Source organism: Oncorhynchus kisutch, linkage group LG8, assembly GCF_002021735.2.
Source record: "Oncorhynchus kisutch isolate 150728-3 linkage group LG8, Okis_V2, whole genome shotgun sequence".
Lineage (NCBI taxonomy): Eukaryota > Metazoa > Chordata > Actinopteri > Salmoniformes > Salmonidae > Oncorhynchus > Oncorhynchus kisutch.
In genome coordinates this window covers 13,957,520-13,976,859 of record NC_034181.2, presented here as the reverse complement: position 1 = coordinate 13,976,859, position 19,340 = coordinate 13,957,520, and the positions used below count along the sequence as shown (strand labels likewise).

At 44.2% G+C, this 19,340-nt stretch overlaps 1 protein-coding gene across 1 annotated transcript in view; it reads right to left on the bottom strand.

The window, feature by feature from the left end:
* The window catches only part of LOC116374789 (whirlin-like), a 68,699-nt gene that overhangs the window by 35,654 nt on the left and 13,705 nt on the right, over positions 1 to 19,340 (bottom strand). The gene's annotated exons all lie outside the window — the stretch shown is intronic.

Here is a 19,340-nt window from a genome sequence, read left to right as displayed (position 1 = left end):
TACATTTATATTGTCATGGTCAGTACCTAACTAACAGTACTGATAGATACATTTATATTGTCATGGTCAGTACCTAACTAACAGTACTGATAGATACATTTATATTGTCATGGTCAGTACCTAACTAACAGTACTGATAGTTACATTTATATTGTCATGGTCAGTACCTAACTAACAGTACTGATAGATACATTTATATTGTCATGGTCAGTACCTAACTAACAGTACTGATAGATACATTTATATTGTCATGGTCAGTACCTAACTAACAGTACTGATAGTTACATTTATATTGTCATGGTCAGTACCTAACTAACAGTACTGATAGATAGTTACATTTATATTGTCATGGTCAGTACCTAACTAACAGTACTGATAGATACATTTATATTGTCATGGTCAGTACCTAACTAACAGTACTGATAGATAGTTACATTTATATTGTCATGGTCAGTACCTAACTAACAGTACTGATAGTTACATTTATATTGTCATGGTCAGTACCTAACTAACAGTACTGATAGATACATTTATATTGTCATGGTCAGTACCTAACTAACAGTACTGATAGATAGTTACATTTATATTGTCATGGTCAGTACCTAACTAACAGTACTGATAGTTACATTTATATTGTCATGGTCAGTACCTAACTAACAGTACTGATAGATACATTTATATTGTCATGGTCAGTACCTAACTAACAGTACTGATAGTTACATTTATATTGTCATGGTCAGTACCTAACTAACAGTACTGATAGATACATTTATATTGTCATGGTCAGTACCTAACTAACAGTACTGATAGTTAGATACATTTATATTGTCATGGTCAGTACCTAACTAACAGTACTGATAGATACATTTATATGGAATGGTCTGTCGAATTATGTGAGAGACGCAGACTCGGTCTCAACCTTTAAGTCTTTATTGAAGACGAATCTCTTTAGTAGGTCCTATGATTGACTGTAGTCTGGCCCAGGGGTGTGAAGGTGAGTGGCAAGGCACTGTAGTGACAACCACCCTTGCTGTCCCTGCCTGGCTGGCTCCCCTCTCCACTGGGATTCTCTGCCTCTGACCCTGAGTCACTGGCTTGCTTGCACTCTCCCATACCATCCCTAGGAGTATACACCACATCACGCCAGGCTTTTTCGCTATACTCGACTTGAGTGGGTTGAGTCAAAGACGTGATCTTCCTGTCCGGTTTTTCACCCCATCAGGCTTGTTTGGTGGGGGAGATTTTCATGGGCTAAATTCGGGCCTCGTCTCAGGGTACTAAATTAGTCTGATTCCCGCTAGTGGTGTAGGGGCTATATTCTGGTTATTATCCTGCCTGGTTAGGCCTGGTGCTAGGGTCATATCTGGTGTAATTCCCCTGACTTATCTGGTGTCCTGTGTGATCTTAGGTATGCTCCCTTTAATGCTCCTCTCTCTCCGTCTCCCCTCCCAGAGGACCATGCCTCAGGACTACCTGCCCTGATGTCTCCAGGCTGTCCCCGTCCCCAGTCCCCCTGGTCGTGCTGCTAATCCAGTTTCTGCTGCAGCTATGGAACCCTGGCCTGTTCCCCGGACCTGTTACCTTGTCTTGGACCTGCTGTCTGGACCCTCTCTCTCTCTCCTCTCCCTCACTCTCTACCACGCCTGCTGTCTGGACCCTCTCTCTCTCTCCTCTCCCTCACTCTCTACCACACCTGCTGTCTCGACCTCTGAATGCTCGGCTATGAAAAGCCAACTGACATTACTCCTGAGGTGCTGACCTGTTGCACCCGCTACAACCACTGTGAGTATTATTTGACCCTGCTGGTCATCTATGAACGTTTGAACATCTTGAAGAACGATCTGGCCTTAATGGCCATGTACTCGTATAATCTCCTCCCAGCACAGCCAGAAGAGGACCACCCCTAAGAGCCTGGTTCCTCTCTAGGCTTCCTCCTAGGTTCCAGCCTCTCTAGGGAGTTTTTCCTAGCTACCGCGCTTCTACACCCGCATTGCTTGCTATTTGTTTACTATTTGGGGTTTTAAGTGCTTGGTCGCCTGTTGGAGCATGATCTATATGACAAGGCTGAGAAACGCTTGTTCTTCCAACAATCCGTCTCCTTCCTAGGGCATCGGATTTCCACGTCAGGAGTGGAGATGGAGAACGACCGCATTGCAGCCGTGCGTAATTGGCCGACTCCCACCACGGTAAAGGAGGTGCAGCGATTCTTAGGGTTTGCCAACTACTACCGGAGGTTTATCTGGGGTTTTAGTCAGGTTGCTGCTCCCATTACCTCACTGCTAAAGGGGGGCCCGGTGCGCTTGCAGTGGTCAGCTGAGGATAACAGGGCTTTTAGACATCTGAAGACTCTGTTTACCTCGGCTCCTGTGCTGGCTCATCCAGATCCCTCTTTGCCGTTCATAGTGGAGGTGGACGCATCCGAAGCTGGGATAGGAGCAGTGCTCTCTCAGCTTTTTGAAGCTGAGAGCTCAGCCCGGCCGAGCGAAACTATGATCCCCTCCTGTCTCAGCCTCCAGTATTTATGCTGCAGTAGTTTATGTGTCGGGGGGCTGGGGTCAGTTTGTTATATCTGGAGTACTTCTCCTGTCCTATTCGGTGTCCTGTGTGAATCTAAGTGTGCGTTCTCTAATTCTCTCCTTCTCTCTTTCTTTCTCTCTCTCGGAGGACCTGAGCCCTAGGACCATGCCCCAGGACTACCTGACATGATGACTCCTTGCTGTCCCCAGTCCACCTGGCCATGCTGCTGCTCCAGTTTCAACTTCCACCTGACTGTGCTGCTGCTCCAGTTTCAACTGTTCTGCCTTATTATTATTCGACCATGCTGGTCATTTATGAACATTTGAACATCTTGGCCATGTTCTGTTATAATCTCCACCCGGCACAGCCAGAAGAGGACTGGCCACCCCACATAGCCTGGTTCCTCTCTAGGTTTCTTCCTAGGTATTGGCCTTTCTAGGTAGTTTTTCCTAGCCACCGTGCTTCTACACCTGCATTGCTTGCTGTTTGGGGTTTTAGGCTGGGTTTCTGTACAGCACTTTGAGATATCAGCTGATGTACGAAGGGCTATATAAATAAATTTGATTTGATTTGATTTGATGATGTGGGGGACCGGGAGCTGTTGGCTGTCGTAAAAGTCTTGAAGGTGTGGAGACATTGGCTTGAGGGGGCTAAACACCCTTTTCTCATCTGGACTGACCATCGCAATCTGGAGTACTGAATCCTCGTCAGGAGACTGAATCCTCGCCAGGCAAGGTGGGCCATGTTTTTCACTCGTTTTGTGTTTATCCTCTCTTACAGACCAGGCTCCCAGAACGTTAAGGCAGACGCACTGTAACGGCTGTATGACATAGAGGAGCGGTCCATGGATCCCACTCCCATACTCCCAGCCTCTTGTTTGGTGACGCCGGTAGTGTGGGAGCTTTGAGCGGGCGTCACGTGGATTTTGAGCGGGTGTCACGTGGACTTTGAGCGGGTGTCACGTGGACTTTGAGCGGGTGTCACGTGGACTTTGAGCGGGCGTCACGTGGACTTTGAGCGGGCATCACGTGGACTTTGAGCGGGTGTCACGTGGACTTTGAGCGGGCGTCACGTGGACTTTGAGCGGGCGTCACGTGGACTTTGAGCAGGCGTCACGTGGACTTTGAGCGGGTGTCACGTGGACTTTGAGCGGGTGTCACGTGGACTTTGAGCGGGCGTCACGTGGACTTTGAGCGGGCGTCACGTGGACTTTGAGCGGGTGTCACGTGGACTTTGAGCGGGCGTCACGTGGACTTTGAGCGGGCGTCACGTGGACTTTGAGCGGGCGTCACGTGGACTTTGAGCGGGCGTCACGTGGACTTTGAGCGGGTGTCACGTGGACTTTGAGCGGGCGTCACGTGGACTTTGAGCGGGCGTCACGTGGACTTTGAGCGGGCGTCACGTGCAGAGCCCTCTCCCCCTCAGTGTCCAGCTGGGCGTCTGTACGTTCCGTCTGCTGTCCGCGACCGACTGATCTCTTGGGCCAACACGTCACCCTCCTCTGGTCATCCTGCGATAGGTCTGACGTTGCGCTGTCTTGATGGGAGGTACTGGTGGCCCACTTTAGCTAAGGACGTGAGGATTTATGTTTCCTCCTGCTCAGTGTGCGCCCAGTACAAGGCTCCTAGACACCTGCCCAGAGGTAAGCACCTGTCAGTGGATTTTTTAAAACTGATCTTCCACCTTCACAGGGTAACACCACGATCCTGGTCGTTGTGGATCGTTTTTCTAAGTCCTGTCGTCTCCTCCCTTTGCCCGGTCTCCCTACGGCCTTACAAACTGCGGAGGCCCTGTATACACACGTTTTCCGGCACTATGGGGTGCCTGAGGATATAGTGTCTGATTGGGGTCCCCAGTTCACATCAAGGGTCTGGAAGGCGTTCATGGAACGTCTGGGGGTCTCGGTCAGCCTTACCTCAGGTTTTCACCCTGAGAGTAATGGGCAGGTGGAGAGAGTTAACCAGGACGTGGGTAGGTTTCTGCTGTCTTATTGCCAGGACCGGCCGGGGGAGTGGGCGAAGTTCGTGCCCTGGGCAGAGATGTGCCAGAACTCGCAACGCCACTCCATTAACCATTTCTCCCTTTCAATGTGTAAGGGAGTTTTTCCTAGCCACCGCGCTTCTACATCCGCATTGCTTGCTATTTGGGGTTTTAAGCTGGGTATCTGTATTGCACTTATGTGACAACCACTGATGCAAAAAGGACTTTATAAAATAAATTTGATTCATAGTCAGCACCCAACTTCCGTCAAAGCTCATCACCTCATCTTTGCTATGGTATGTAACTAGTCTCTCCTCACAGCCCATAGATGTTATGTTGGATCTGGGTTGTGAGATTAGTGTTGTCAGATATTAGTTGGTACCATGGAAAGATGTCCTTTATTTCAGATATTAGTTGGTACCATGGAAAGATGTCCTTTATTTCAGATATTAGTTGGTACCATGGAAAATGTCCTTTATTTCAGATATTAGTTGGTACCATGGAAAATGTCCTTTATTTCAGATATTAGTTGGTACCATGGAAAATGTCCTTTATTTCAGATATTAGTTGGTACCATGGAAAATGTCCTTTATTTCAGATATTAGTTGGTACCATGGAAAATGTCCTTTATTTCAGATATTAGTTGGTACCATGGAAAATGTCCTTTATTTCAGATATTAGTTGGTACCATGGAAAATGTCCTTTATTTCAGATATTAGTTGGTACCATGGAAAGATGTCCTTTATTTCAGATAATGGTACATGACTCATCCTTTGTAGTCTATTGCTTTTCAATGGAGCCTTGGACATAAAAGCACACATATTCCATTGCAAACTGCAAAGAAACTCTTTTCCATTTGATGAGGTTTGTCGTTTTCAAAGCCCCACAATAGATGTTGTCTTACACAAACCCTTCCCTGCTATATCTGTACATTGTAGTCAGACAAGATTGAGTTCCAAACAAATAAGTAAACAAGTATTACATAAGATGCGATATCAGGCCCAATAGCAGTGATGGAGTGCGTGTGCGTGTGTGTGTGTGTGTGTGTGTGTGTGTGTGTGTGTGTGTGTGTGCGCGTGTGCGCGTGCGCGCGTGTGCGTGTGCGTGTGTGTGTGCGTGTGTGTGTGTGTGTGACAGCCTCCATGTAGCAGGGGTAAATTGTGGTAAATTGTCTGTCACCTAAAATCTCCTTTGCCAGATGCTTCCCCCATTCCTCCATCTATCACTGTTAAGATACCTCATCCCTTTCTAAACAGACCTCCATCCCTCTCATCCACCACACTCTGCTACCCTAAGCCGAGACACATCCAAACAACCTGATTACAATCGCCACAGCTGTCTCTCTTGGGGGTGGCAGGTAGCCTAGTGGTTAAAGCGTTGGGCCAGTAACTGGAAGGTTGCTGGATCGAATCCCCAAGCTGACAAGGTAAAAATTGGTCAAACTGCCGCTGAGCAAGGCAGTTAACCCACAATTCCCAGGGTTACATGGATATTGATTAAGGCAGCCACCCGCATCTCTCTGATTCAGAGGTGTTGGGTTAAATGTGGAAGACCACATTTCAGTTGGACAACTGACTAGTTATCCCTCTGTCTCTCTCCTCTGATTTACAATCTCTTCAGAAATGATTCACACCCCTTGACATTTGTTTGTTTATTTTTGATCAATGATCAACACAAAATAATGTCAAAGACACTAATATATATAAAAACACATATATATTGATTAGATAGGTATTCAGCCCCCTGAGTCAATACGTGTTAGAATCCCATTTGGCAGCAATTACAGCTGTGAGTCTTTCTGGGTAATTCTCTAAGAGCTTTTCACACCTGGATTGTGCAACATTTGCCCATTAATCTTTTCAATATTCTTCATGATCTGCCAAATTGGTTGTTGATCACTGCTAGACAACCATTTTCAGGTCTTGCCATAGGCTTTCAAGCAGATTTAAGTCAAAACTAACTCGGGCTCTCAGGAACATTCACTGTCTTCTTTGTGAACAAATCCAGTAGATTTGGCCTTGAGTTTTAGGTTATTGTCCTGCTGAAAGGTGAATTCTTCTCCCAATGTCTGGTGGAAAGCAGACTGAACTAGGTTTTCCTCTAGGATTTTGCGTGTGCTTAGCTCCATTCCATTTTTTTTAATCCTAAAAACTCCCTAGTCCTTAACGATTACAAGCATTCACATAATATGGTGCAGCCACCACTATGCTTAAAAATATGGAGAGTGGTACTCAGTGATGTGTTGTATTGGATTTGCACCAAACAACCATTTTGTATTCAGGACAAAAAGTAAATGACTTTTTTTTGCAGTATTACTTTAGTGCCTTGTTGCAAACAGGATGTTCTTTATTATGTACAAGCTTCCTTCTTTTCACTCTGTCATTTAGTTTAATATTGTGGAGTAACTACAATGTTGTTGATCCATCCTCAGTTTTCTCCTATCACAGCCATTAAACTCTGTACCTGATTAAAGTCACCATTGGCCACATGTTGAAATCCCTGAGCGGTTTCTTTCCTCTCCAGCAACTGAGTTAGGAAGGACACCTGTATCTTTGCAGTGACTGTGTGTATTGATACACCATCCAAAGTGTAATTAATAAATTCATCATGCTCAAAGCGATATTCAATGTCTGCTTTTTTTTTAACCCATCTACCAATAGGTGCTGTCACGACGTCTGCCGAAGTCGAAGCCTCTCCTTGTTCGGGCGGTGCTCGGCGGTCGACGTCACCGTGTCACGCCCTGGTCTTAGTATTTTGTGTTTTCTTTATTATTTTGGTCAGGCCAGGGTGTGACATGGGTTTATTGTGGTGTGTTTTGTCTTGGGGTTTTGTTAGGTATTGGGTTTGTGGCTTAGTGGGGGTATCTAGCATAGTCTATGGCTGTCTGGAGTGGTTCTCAATCAGAGGCAGGTGTTTATCGTTGTCTCTGATTGGGAACCATATTTAGGCAGCCATATTCTTTGAGTGTTTCGTGGGTGATTGTTCCTGTCTCTGTGTTTGTTTGCACCAGATAGGCTGTATAGGTTTTCACGTTACGTTTGTTGTTTTTGTATTGTTCATTTTTTTCATCGTCATTAAACATGTATCAAGAATACCACGCTGCATTTTGGTCCGACTCTCCTTCACCACAAGAAAACCGTAACACACCGGTCCTCTAGCCATCATTGATTCATTTTCCATTGGTTTTGTCTTGTCTTCCTACACACCTGGTTTCAATCCCATTCATTACCTGTCGTGTATTTAATCTTCTGTTTCCCCTCATGTCTTTGTCAGAGATTGTCTCCATTACACTCAGTTTGATTCTCCTGCACCTGACTTCCCTGCCACCTATACACACGACTCTGACAGGTGCTCTTCTTTGCGAGGCATTGGAAAACCTTTGTGGTTCAACCTGTGGTTGAAATGTATTGCTCGACTGAGGGAACTGACAGATAATTATATGTGTGGGGTACAGAGATTAGGTAGTCATTCAAAATCATGTTAAACACTATTATTGTACACAGAGTCCATGCAACTTATTATGTGACTTGTTAAGCATATTCTGGACCTATTTAGGCTTGCCATAACAAAGTGTTTGAATACTTATTGACCCAAGAAATGTCATTTTTTTCATTTTTTATTAATTTCTCAAATAAAATAAAAACATTATTCCACTTTGACACTATGGGGTCTGTCAATTGAATACATTTTAAATTCAGGCTGTAACACCATTTTGGGGGGAAAGTCAAGGGGTGTGAATACTTTCTGAAGGCACTGTACATGGCCAGTTAGGGTGTTTTTAGACACCAGAGGATCTGAATCACTCTCGGTCGTCCTACACAGTGACGTTGGTCTGTTACTTAGAATATGTTATGTGGGAGAAGAAAGAGCTGTTCAAGGATACTCCACAACAAGACACTTAAAAATCTAGTCTTACTGGAACGTCTGTCATTGTTTGAAAGGGTTGTGCTGTGCATTGACTAGAGAATCTCCAAGGAACTCCAGGAGATGCTCACAATCCCCAGAAGAATGACAACATCATCAGATCTGAGTCAACAGCTGAGTCATAAACTGTTATAATGACTCACTAACCTGATCTTTACCTAACTGTCAGAAAAACACCACCTATGAACATTTACATTTACCTTTGACCTCTGTGGAGGAATAGTGAAAGTTGTGAGAAACTAGAAAGCCAGTAAACAAGCCCTTTGTGCCCAGAAATGGTGAAATGGGGAGTTACACTACCGTGCTTCTACACCTGCATTGCTTGCTGTTTGGGGTTTTAGGCTGGGTTTCTGTACAGCACTTTGAGATATCCGCTGATGTACGAAGGGCTATATAAATACATTTGATTTGATTTGATTTAGTTCACCTCACTAGTTGAAAAACTGAATAGTGTAATAGATACTGTTGGAATCAATAAGTTACTCCTCAGCCTAAAATGTATCCACCAGTATTGCTGTATTGCTAGCTTTTCAGTAACTGGAGTTACTGTGTGAATGGCTAGGATGTTGTCATGGAGGGTGACAACATATGTTTGCGAGTTCTAGTCTCAGTAAGTGCTGGTTAGGGAGGATGTGGTATGCCAAGCACAGTGAAATGGAATGAGACTGTCACACTCCCACAGTACTGTATCAATATTCACACAGTGTCTGCCAAAGAAACAACCCGATACAATAGCATGACAGCAATACAAGTGTTAAGTAACTGCTTTACAAGACCATCCCTCTTGTCACTGACTGCTAAAACATCAAGGCCTTGAAGAGAGAGCCCTCTGTAAGATGATATCGTTATCCAGAGTTAAGTTATTTCTGTCAGTTAAGAAGAGGCGAAAGAGTGAAGAATCCCCATTTTCCAACTGATGGCCCAGTAACATATTACTCATCTAAGTGTCGTGTCTGGCTATGCCGGATTAAGTGATATGACATGCCATTCTATAAAATAATTTCTCCGTAATTAATATTACCTGATTGAGCTAATCATGTAAATGTAATTATATAGAGAGTCGGGCACCACAAAATAATATTTATAGAGCTGTTATCTTCCGAATAAACTCTTAAAGACCTAGTAATATTTAACATCAATAGCAGCTTGTTACACAAAAGAAAAGGGGCTGGGTTTGAGTGAAAGAGCGGGAAGACTGGGGAACAAAGGGTGAAGCTGTGCTATCGTAAATACAGTATCTTATGCATTCTAAATTACCGCCCATTTGGAAAAGGTAAATGCAATAAATATTTACTCTGAGCTGCGCTTCAGTAGGTTGGTGGTAGATGGAAGGCCGTGTTGTCAAACTGAGTCCTTCGAAGAATGTCTCTGGTGGTCGATTGGATACGTTGTAGTAACGTCATTGTGTGATAGACGGGATACTCTGTCTGTTCCTTCCTAACCCTCGTTTGCATCTACTGTTGCTAACTCAACGGCTAGGAGGTATCACTTCTGTAGTGAATAAGAGTTCAAAGTTCATACCATTCGCAACCAAAGCTCACGCTGATGTTGGCTTCGTTCTGTAGTTATTATCTGAAACATTCTGACATCGGACCGTCGTCCTCACGTCCTTGGAACAGGAGGTTATATTGTCTTCAAGGGCTTATATGGGAAGGGAGAGGGGGGCGTGTTTGAAAAGTTTTATAGCCCATGTCCCTTCACAGGGGCGGGCCACTGATTGAGCAGAGCCCTATCTTATGAAAACCAAAATCTTACATTTTAGAAGCTAAAATCACAAATAATTTCATATTCAAACATTTAAATTGAACAACAATTCCATCTGAATCCGATAACTCTGATATGTAGACTTTCCACTGTAGAGTTTATCACCTTATCATTGATGACTATGTCTCAGATGACATCCAAACTGACATCATATTCATTAAGTACCACCGCATATGTTCAGTTGGTCAGATTACCAGAATATAGTTCATTTCCCCTCAAGATCTAGTTTAGCATGGCATACCTGTGACTGCTCTCCTGAGAGGCTGAAATTCAGTCTAGACAGCCAGCATCTTCATTCCAGACAGTAGTTAAACCTAACAGCTAAATGCTCTAACAGCTCTAGAAAACACAATGTACTACTGTTCAACCATCTATCCACTCCACTGGTGTTTGATGGACAGACTGATTTGATGTGCTGCTGGAGCAGATCTGTTGATACGTTTCTCTCTGTAGAGGGCTGCTAGGTTGGTGTTCTGATTGAGTGCAGAGTGAGATACAAACTATTGTCCAGGGAAGACAGGTACGAGAGAGAGGGAGAAAGACAGAGAGAGAGAGAGCAGTGAAAGGGACATAGAGGAAAGAAAGGAATAAAAGGGCCAGAGAGAGAGAGAGAGAGAAAGAGACAGAGAGCAAGTGAGAGAGAGAAAGAGAGAGAGGTGAACGATGGGGGACAGGAAATGAATCACGGGTGACGGAAGAAAAAGGAAGAAGAAAGAAATACAGATGGGGCAGAAGATGGCAGGCAAGAGGAGGCTTTAATGAAGGGAAGCAGGTCATACAATGGGACTGACAGTTCAGTAATGAAGACAGACCAGTCAGACACAAGCAGGGGAGATGACAAATGTACGAGCCAGGGCAGAGCTGAGCCATACACTAAACTAATGGGGAGGGAATGAGCTCTCACACGACTAATAACTGAAACTCATGTAGCATTTTACACCGACCTAACCCTGGATAGCTTCTCCATTTGTCCTCTCAAAGAATAGGGGCAGCGTGAAAGACACTGTGTGAGTCCAAAATGGCCACCTATTCCCCATAGGGCTCTGGTCAAAAGAAATGCACTTCAGAAGGAATAGCTGTGAAATAGCTGGAAATAGCTGTGCTGCAGAACGGTCGGCCCTGCAGGGCCCTCCACGCTGCTTCAGCAAGGAAGAGGACATAGATTTTGTGCGTGGGATGACAACTCACCCATTGATTAAGCTGTAGCTAGTTTGTCCTTCCTCCATGAAAGAGACTCCCGAGTGACGCAGCTGTCTAAGGCACTGCATCTCAGTGCTTGAGGCGTCACTACAGACACCGTGGTTTGTGATTTTGAGTCCCAGAGGGCGGCGCCCAATTGGCCCAGCGTCATCTGGGGTAGGCTGTCATTGTAAATAAGAATTTGTTCTTAACTGACTTGCCTAGTTAAATAAAGGTTGCATTTAAAAACAAAAGAGCAGATAAATTATGCCACATTTCAACAAACCGCTGCTACCCCCTCAAAAGCAAAATAACAGCTCATTGAACTCGTTCCAAAATGGTACCCTATTCCATACATAGTGCACTACTTTTGAACAGAGCCCTATGGGGAATAGGGTGTCATTTGTGACACAAACCAAGCCTGGACAGGATCCACTTTGATAATATAATACTGACCACGCCATGGCAGCTGAGCACAAATGCTGCTCCCTTCCTTCCTATCTATTTATTACACACAGCTCATTATTCACACTCCAGCCGTCATACAACAGTACCCTTTCTCTGAGAGGCTTTTGTCATGGCATTTGCTTTTTTGTTAGGTTACATGAAAAACTAAATCGCCCCTGTGTATCACGTTATAAAAATAGCAGCGGTAGCCTCAGTGGTTAGAGGTCTGCTTGTTCCAGAGTGGTGGGAATTCAGCACAGTATGTTTCTAACTCATCTACTGCCTCCTGAATGAATGGAAAGGAGAATGAGTAGAAGTATTAGCTATTCACAATGCTGGGAGGTCTGTCTTGTGTGCCTGCGGGTTGGTGTGTGTGTGTGTGGGGGGGGGGGGAGAGAGAGAGAGAGAGAGAGAGAGAGAGAGAGAGAGAGAGAGAGAGAGAGAGAGAGAGAGAGAGAGAGAGAGAGAGAGATTGAGAGAGAGAGAGAGAGAGAGAGAGCAACAGAGAGAGAGAGAGAGCAACAGAGAGAGAGAGAGAGATTGAGAGAGAGCGACAGAGCGACAGAGAGAGAGCAACAGAGAGAGAGAGATTGAGAGAGAGCGACAGAGAGAGAGAGAGAGAGAGAGAGAGATTGAGAGAGAGAGAGAGCGACAGAGAGAGAGAGAGAGAGATTGAGAGAGAGCGACAGAGCGACAGAGAGAGAGAGAGAGAGAGATTGAGAGAGAGCGACAGAGAGAGAGAGAGAGATTGAGAGAGAGAGAGAACGACAGAGAGAGAGAGAGAGAGAATAGAGGGAATAGAGATAACATAGTGACCAATCTAAGCTCATCTCTAGGCTGTCTGGTTTACTGAAGGATGACTCATTACACTGCAGGGGAGAACCATCTTAATAAAACCCCATAGACCAAAGTTTTGTTTACTTTCAACCTTTTACCATTTCACTTCAGCTACACAGTTACACTCCCCCGGCTCTTTGACAGGGAAACTTACAGCCTTAAAGTAATAGGAGATTTGAATATACAACACTGTATTTTGTCCATTATATCAGCCCTGAACAAACAATAAAGAGTATATTTCTGCTCACTTCCTCCACTCTCAGCTAGTTGCTTCCTGTCTGGTAAACATACAGTGGCACTTTGGCTGCCTCTCTAATGGCACCTATTTCCAATATAGTGCACTACTTTTGATGAGGGCCCATAAGTCTGTGGTCAAATGTACTACACAATTTAGGGAATAGGGTCCCATTTAGGACATATTTTTTTAAGTAGCACAAGAGAGGAAGAATTAGCCTCCTTGCTCCCTGCCTTAAATGCTGCCTGCTTAATTAAAAGCTTGAATTAATTATTTAGTTCTTGATGGATTGGGGATCGGGACCAATGAATGACTGAGAGGGAGCCACTGTCTCTCTGCAGGGAAATCATAGCAACACAGCAGGCCGGTACAGGCGTTAGCAACCCACAGAAGACAAATAGAGACTGTTCTATCTCATCCTAACAACTGAATGGTGATGTAACAATTACAAAACACTTTCATGTCTTGGCTGAATCGTTTCAGAAATATAGATCAATTATAGCTACATACTGTATATCTGTTTCAATTCACAAATGCTGTTACAGCTCAGTTAGAAGACTGAGCCTTGTGTGGATGTAGAGTCAGGTCCAAAATTATTGATACCCTTGATAAAGATGAGCAAAAAATACTACAAAAATAAAATAAATACTGAGCTATATTGAATGCTAAAGAAAATGGGGAAATGTAATTATTTTAATACAATTGCTCAGATAAAGAGATGTTGTTTAATTAACAAGTAACACATTTAGAGGGATCTTATACCATTCCTCCAAACAGAATCTTTCCAGATCCTTGATATCCCTCATCTGTGCTTATGCTCTCTTCAATTCAAACCAAAGGTTTTCAATGGGGTTCAAGTGGGATCAATTAAAATTTCCATTGTGGATTTTGATGTGTGCTTGGGGTTAGGTTTCAGGCTCCTGGTAGAGAAAATCAGGTTTTTGACTAAAATGTGCTGGTACTGCACTCTTAGAAAAAAGGGTTCCAAAAGGGTTCTTCGGCTGTCCCCATAGAATAACTCTTTTTGGTTCCAGGTAGAACACTTTTCTGTTACATGTAGAACTCTCTATGGAAAGGGTTCTACATTGAACCCAAAAGGCTTCTACATTGAACCCAAAAGGGTTCTACATGGAGCCAAAAATGGTTCTCCTATGGGGACAGTTGAAGAACCCTTTAAGGTTCTAGATAGCACTTTTTTTCTAAGAGGGTGGTTAAAGTTTATGATGCTGTTGACCGTAACATAAGCATAAGCAACATAAAGGTTCGCTTAGGGCCCCAGGCTGCTATAGAGGGCCCCCAACCTCTACTACGTTGAGAGTTAGAATAGTAGAATGAACAAGGTGCAAGTTGGAAATTTGGTTGTGCATAGGGCTGTAACGGTGACCATATTATTGCCACAACGGTGGTCACGAGTCATTATGGAAGTCAAATTCCATGTGACTGTTTAGTCATGGTAATTAGGCTTCTCCAAGCTCTGATGCTGCTGATGGTCATTACTAGCCTACCAAACGTGCTAATTGCCTGGTACTCAGCACTATATTGTCCTTCTAACCACTGACATCAACGCAAATGTGTTCAAAAATCTAATCAAACACTTCATGAGAGCCCATAGACTCATGTTGTGCAACATTTCTATAGGCTATGCAATTGCGTGAGAAAACAGAGTGATGGCCTCTATTAAAAAGAGGAGGATCAAATTAAATCAACCAGCCAAGATCTCCTAGCCTGAGCATGTCAGGGGTATACAGAAAGAAATGAAATCTATCATGATCACAACCTGAGGATACATGTCTTCTGAGATGGTCATCATGCTAATATTAGTAACCACTCCAAAAAATGAGTAAATATTACCACATTTGAATTCTTTCCAGGCTCTTCACACAAGGCAATATATAGAGCTCTTTGTAACAGTTCAACTGTGTAAAGACTGTGCTGTGACCAACAACAAAAAATAACTTGCCTCATAATGAACAGGTCCCTCCCTCGTCTAACAAGATGATCCCATTCAAAACTTTATGAGACAGACAAGCAAGACACCACAATCCTGTCTGTCTACCCTTTAGACACGTCTCTATTCAGGTACAATTAGCAGTCTGCTGAACAATCACCCCCAAGACCCAGAGCCTTATATGTAGACCTTATTTTTATTTCTGTCTAAATATATGGCTCTGCCAAGGCCAAACTGTTCTCAGTCCCTTATTTTGAGGCAGACAAACAGAAGAATAGAGTTCAAAGATATAAGCATATTAATAAATAGAGGACATATTTATTTAACACAAAAAAAAATCCTATATTAACTGTCTAAATAAATGACTGGACATGTTAACCTTGGAACAGTGTCAGAGAAGTAAGAAGTAATAACAGATGTTTTTATCTTAATCTGATTCAAAATAGCCTTGTCTTTGACTGTGTTGAGAAAGTCTTATATTAGACATTAATGAAGGTCTGAGCTATTCTGGGATCCTCTGAATAAATCTTGTTTTGTTTTTTAATAGCTGCAGGTTATGTTTTCAAGTCTGACTGGGCAAAAGCAGATGACATTAGCCAAACAATGTCTTGTGGCAGACAGACTGACGATGAGACAGCAGCACTGATAACAAAACACAACCTACCGCTGTGACAAAAGAAAAACCCACCACTGATAGCAAACCTTCAAATAATGCGTCAGTATGTGAAACACATTAATTTTCCTGACTACAGCTAAGAATCAGGCCTTACACTGTCTCACTGAGTCCCAAGAGGCAGCCTATTCTTTATAGTGCCCTACTATGGGCGCTGGTCAAAAGTTGTGCACTACATAGGGAATAGGATGCCATTTGAGACCCACATACTCTCTCTGCTGTAGTCTGTATTCATCATCTCTCTCCACTCACACTGCCCCCTTCAATTTCAATTCCATTACTATTACATAACATACCAAACTCCAAAATAAACCTGGAAATTAAAGTAGCAGAATTACTGGAACAGCTAGCTTCACACATATACATAAAAGTGCACACCTTGGCAACATGGATTTGAAATAGATTAAATGCACTCTAATCTTAGTGAGACAGTGAATGCATCCGGAATAGCACCCTATTCCCTGTATAGTGCACTACTTTAGACCAGGTCCCATGGAATAAAATAGCACCCTAACATTGGAATAGAGTGCCATTTGGGTAGCAAAAAGCATCTGCACTAGTTTCTCTCCTCAGACTGGCAAAGTTCAGCTTAGATTGTGGAGCCACAGGCCGGGGTAGGGAGCATGAATATGTGATCAGTATTGCAGAATAAAATACATCAATTTTGATGGGATTAAAACTAGTGCCTCAAACTGTACCTCAAATCAAATCTAATTTTATTTGTCACATACACATGGTTAGAAGATGTTAATGCGAGTGTAGCGAAATGCTTGTGATTCTAGTTCCGACAATGCAGTAATAACCAACGAGTAATCTAACCTAACAATTCCACAACTACTACCTTATACACACAAGTGTAAAGGGATAAAGAATATGTATCTAAAGATATATGCATGAGTGATGGTACAGAACGGCATAGGCAAGATGCAGTAGATGGTATCGAGTACAGTATATTCATATGAGATGAGTAATGTAGGGTATGTAAACAAAGTGGCATAGTTTAAAGTGGCTAGTGATACATGTATTTAATAAAGATGGTAAGATGCAGTAGATGATATAGAGTACATACATATACATATGAGATGAGTAATGTAGGTTATGTAAACATTATATATGTGGCATTGTTTAAAGTGGCTAGTGAAACATTTTTTACATCAATTTCCATAAATTTCCATTATTAAAGTGAGCTGGAGACAGTATGTTGGCAGCAGCCACTCAATGTTAGTGGTGGCTGTTTAACAGTCTGATGGCCTTGAGATAGAAGCTGTTTTTCAGTCTCTCGGTCCCTGCTTTGATGCACCTGTACTGACCTCGCCTTCTGGATGATAGCGGGGTGAACAGGCAGTGGCTCGCGTGGTTGTTGTCCTTGATGATCTTTATGGCCTTCCTGTGACATCGGGTGGTGTAGGTGTCCTGGAGGGCAGGTAGTTTGCCCCCGGTGATGCGTTGTGCAGACCTCACTACCCTCTGGAGAGCCTTACGGTTGTGGGCGGAGCAGTTGCCGTACCAGGCGGTGATACAGCCCGACAGGATGCTCTTTATTGTGCATCTGTAGATGTTTGTGAGTGCTTTTGGTGACAAGCCAAATTTCTTCAGCCTCCTGAGGTTGAAGAGGCGCTGCTGCTCCTTCTTCACAACGCTGTCTGTGTGGGTGGACCAATTCAGTTTGTCTGTGATGTGTACGCCGAGGAACTTAAAACTTACTACCCTCTCCACTACTGTCCCGTCGATGTGGATAGGGGGGTGGTCCCTTTGCTGTTTCCTGAAGTACACAATCATCTCCTTTGTTTTCGCGACGTTGAGTGTGAGGTTATTTTCCTGACACCACACTCCGTGGGCCCTCACCTCCTCCCTGTAGGCCGTCTCGTCGTTGTTGGTAATCAAGCCTACCACTGTAGTGTCGTCCGCAAACTTGATGATTGAGTTGGGGGCGTGCATGGCCACGCAGTCGTGGGTGAACAGGGAGTACAGGAGAGGGCTCAGAACGCACCCTTGTGGGGCCTCAGTGTTGAGCATCAGCGGGGTGGAGATGTTGTTACCTACCCTCACCACCTGGGGGCGTCCCGTCAGGAAGTCCAGTACCCAGTTGCAAAGGCGGGGTCGAGGCCCAGGGTCTCGAGCTTGATGACGAGTTTGGAGGGTACTATGGTGTTAAATGCTGAGCTGTAGTCGATGAACAGCATTCTCACACACGTATTCCTCTTGTCCAGATGGGTTAGGGCAGTGTGCAGTGTGGCTGCGATTGCGTCTTCTGTGGACCTATTGGGGTGGTAAGCAAATTGGAGTGAGTATAGGGTGCCAGGTAGGGTGAAGGTGATATGGTCCTTGACTAGTCTCTCAAAGCACTTCATGATGACGGAAGTGAGTGCTACGGGGCGGTAGTCGTTTAGCTCAGTTACCTTCGCTTTCTTGGGAACAGGAACAATGGTGGCCCTCTTGAAGCATGTGGGAACAGCAGACTGGGATAAGGATTGATTGAAAATGTCCGTAAACACACCAGCCAGCTGGTCTGCCTATGCTCTGAGGGCGCGGCTGGGGATACCGTCTGGGCCTGCAGCATTGCGAGGGTTAACACGTTGAAATGTTTTACTCACGTCGGCTGCAGTGAAGGAGAGTCCGCAGGTTTTGGTAGCGGGCCGTGTCAGTGGCACTGTATTGTCCTCAAAGCGAGCAAAGAAGTTATTTAGTCTGTCTGGGAGCAAGACATCCTGGTCCATGACATGGCTGGTTTTCTTTTTGTAATCCGTGATTGACTGTAGACCCTGCCACATACCTTTTGTGTCTGAGCCGTTGAATTGCAACTCTACTTTGTCTCTAAACTGACGCTTAGCTTGTTTGATTGCCTTGTGGAGGGAATAGCTACACTGTTTGTATTCGGTCATGTTTCCGGTCACCTTGCCCTAGTTAAAAGCAGTGGTTTGCGCTTTCAGTTTTGCGCGAATGCTGCCATCAATCCACGGTTTCTGGTTGGGGAATGTTTTAATCGTTGCTGTGGGTATGACATCGCTGATGCACTTTCTAATGAACTCGCTCACCGAATCAGCGTATTCATCAATGTTGTTGTTGGACGCAATGCGGAACATATCCCAGTCCATGTGATCGAAGCAATCTTGAAGCGTGGAATCAGATTGGTCGGACCAGCGTTGAACAGACCTGAGCGCGGAAGCTTCTTTTTTTAGTTTCTGTCTGTAGGCTGGAAGCAACAAAATGGAGTCGTGGTCAGCTTTTCCGAAAGGAGGACGGGGGAGGGCCTTATATGCGCCGCGAAAGTTAGAAAAACAATGATCCAGGGTTTTACTAGCCCAGGTAGCGCAATCGATATGCTGATAGAATTTAGGGAGTCTTGCTTTCAGTTTAGCCTTGTTAAAATCCCCAGCTACAATGAATGCAGCCTCAGGATATGTGGTTTCCAGTTTACATAGAGCCACTGATTCCGTACCCCACATGACTCTCTGTCTCTCTGTTTCAGTAGCTAGTATTCTGGCACTATGACGTACCCCACATGACTCTCTGTCTCTCTGTTTCAGTAGCTAGTATTCTGCCACTATGACGTACTCCACATGACTCTCTGTCTCTCTGTTTCAGTGGTTAGTATTCTGGCACTATGACGTACTCCACATGACTCTCTGTCTCTCTGTTTCAGTAGCTAGTATTCTGCCACTATGACGTACCCCACATGACTCTCTGTCCCTCTGTTTCAGTAGTTAGTATTCTGGCACTGTGACTGACCTTTTTTCACAACAGACAGAGTTGGTGTGTTTATATTCCCAATGTAGTGCACTACCAGAACCTTTGGGAACCTGGTAAAATGTAATACACTATAAAGGGATAAGGGT